Raw genomic sequence first — 2,900 nt, forward strand, 5'->3', positions numbered from 1 at the left:
ATCGTGCCCCAGAAGCAGAAGCTAAACAACAAAAAAAAATGTCCAAAACAAACACAAAAGCCTTTAGTGGATGTCTTCACAGAGGGTTGAGGGCTTGTCTTACCTGTAAACGTCACTTTAATAATAGATCACTTTAAACTCACTACTCAGGCTGTGCGTATAATGAAAATATACTCCAATATTACAAAGCCTTTAGCTCTCTTATCAGTTTACCCCTTTGTAGGAAAAGAAAGAGTTTAATGGATAAAATAAAGCCAGGAAATAAACATACAAGGAGCTGTGATAGCTAAACATAGAAGTATAGTAATACCAGAGTTAAAAGTGATTTATCTGTTTCTTTCAGACAGTTTGCGAAATGGAGATCCACATCCTACCTGTCACAACTGACATACTTGGGCTTGTTCTTCTGCACCTACGACAAACATAGGTAACATTCCAGTGTATTTCATCATGACTGTTTAATGAAGGCTATAGATCTGTTTTTCACAGCTCTTAACCTCCTACTATCAGGTGTATTTCTGCTGTGCTACTTTTACTGTACTGCCTGTCTGCACAGAAACAAAGGTTCCTGTCCGTGCACCTATTCCTGTATAGGAAGGGAGTTAAACTGTATTTGTACAAAGCACTTTTAATGGAATAATCATGTTCATACAAAATGGTGTACAAATTGTGCGCCATACAAATGGTGTGGTGTTCCCATGGTACGGTGTTACAAAATATAGTAGTGATGAACTATATCCTTCTCCTGGTAAATGCAAAAAGCTGGTGAGTGGATAAGGTCTCTGGGTTAGTAACTATTGCAATATTATAAAACTATACATGAGGACAAGTTCAATCACAGTCCAGGTCTATCTCTTACTCAGACACCAGCATGGTTTTATTCTGGTGGGATTTGGGAGCACAAATACGAAGAGAATGGGACAGAACTAAGTAGAGTTCGGGAGGAAGGACATGGGGAAACAGCTCTGGGAGCAGAGCCAGAAAGGCTGAGACTGATTAAAAAGGAAATGCATGTGTGAAGGTAGTATTTGAGTAAAGGGAGAAGTGTAAGTTGTGATGTACAGTTGGATGCTTGTCTATGGAATAAACAAAGAGCTAGAAGGGCTGAGCAGGGCTTGTTCAACCAAGGAGTCTGGGCCTGAGGATCAGGTCCTGGGACTGTGCAGAAGAAGGGATTTGGACAAAGAGCCAGAGCAAAAGGAGACAAAATCACAAAAAACCCCCAGTTGAGGTTGGAAGGGACCTGGAGACTGGCTAGTCCAACACCCTGCTCAAAGCAGAGTTACCTAGAGCAGGCTCTCAGGACTGTGTCCAGCTGGGTTTCGAATGTCTCCCAGGACTTCCCAGCCTCTCCGGGCAACCTGTTCCAGTGTCTGACCACCATCATGATAAAAAAAAAGATTTTATGTTTAAGTGGAATTTTCTGTATTTGTTTGTGCCCACTGCCTCTTGCCCTTTTGCTGGGCACCACTGAAAAGAGCCCGGCTCCATCCTCTTTGCACCCTGCCTCAGGTGTTCGTACACACTGGTAAGATCCCCCTGAGCCTTCTCTTCTCCAGGCTGAACTGTCCTAGCTCTCTCAGCCTCTCCTCAAATGAGGAGATGCTCCAGGCCCTTTATGAACTTCTTGGCACTTCACTGAGCTCACTCCAGTCTGTCCGTGTCTCTCTTGCACTGGGGAGCCCAGAACTGGACCCAGAACTCCAGATGGACCTCTCTAGCTCTGAGCAGAGGGGAAGGATCACCTCCCTTGTCCTGCTGGCAATGCTCTTCCTAATGCAGCCCGGAGTGCAAAGGCACATTTCTGACTCATGTTCAACTTGGTGTCCACCAGGACCCCAGATCTGCATAGCTGCTTTCCAGCCAGCTGGCCCCCAGCCTGTACTGCTACATGGGGTTGTTCCTCCCCAGGGGCAGGACTTGGCATTTCCCTTTGCTGAACTTCACGAAGTCACTTTTTTTGCCAAGAAATATTAGACCAGAAGATCCTTGAGGTCCCTTCCAACCTGGTACTCTATGATTCTGTGATAAGTCCCTGTTTGCCCATTTCTCCAGCCTGTTGGAGTTCCTCTGAATGGCAGCACACTCATCTGCTCTGTCAACTACTTCTCCTGGTTTTGTATTGTCTTCACACCTCCTGAGGGTGCGCAGGGGTAGGCTGTGAGAGCACTTCCTAGGTCTTCTTATACTTAATGAATTCTGTACGTAATTCTGGTGTGCCAATTCCACACACGCAAAGAAACCAATCGGACATCTCTGAAGTCTTGTCTTCTGACATTGCAGTGATATTATAGGGGCCACCAGCAGGTTTTGAATTGTCAGTTTACCCTCCGAAGCCTTTCTCTGCTCCTCAGACACTAGACACACATCTAGCCTTTAATGGGATGGTCTCAGACGGGTGAGAGATACCTTTCGCAAGGTATCTCTCACTTCTCTTACTGAAGGAGTTTCTTGCCATCTGCCTTGCTGAAAGCTAAACGTCTGCAAATCACAGCCTCTCCACTTTGTAATCTTGATATTGCCAAAAAAATATTTTTTTACCTGAAAAAAGCAACCCACTGCTTTGCCACAGTGTCCCTGGCTGTGTCCCTGGCTGCTTGGGTAGCCTTCCAGCAACTGGTGCGAAGTTCAAGGATTTGTCACAGCAACATCTAAGTTTTGCAAGCAGTGGAGTTGGTCCTCGTCCCAGAGTGGAGGAGAATTGGCTCTGCCTTTTCCAAAACAAGGGCTTGTCTCCTGGGCTGCTTGGTGCTTTGACATCTTGTCTCCATGGCAGTGATCAGCTGGCAAGACTGATAAAAGAGGCCGTATTCATTGACTTGGGTAATCCCTGCCAGCGCGGCCGTGCCGGGTGCTGCGGCAGACAGAGCAGCTGCTGTGGCAGGCAGCGAAGAGGCGAA

Source organism: Gavia stellata, chromosome 2 (genome assembly GCF_030936135.1).
Source record: "Gavia stellata isolate bGavSte3 chromosome 2, bGavSte3.hap2, whole genome shotgun sequence".
NCBI classification, from domain to species: Eukaryota; Metazoa; Chordata; class Aves; order Gaviiformes; family Gaviidae; genus Gavia; species Gavia stellata.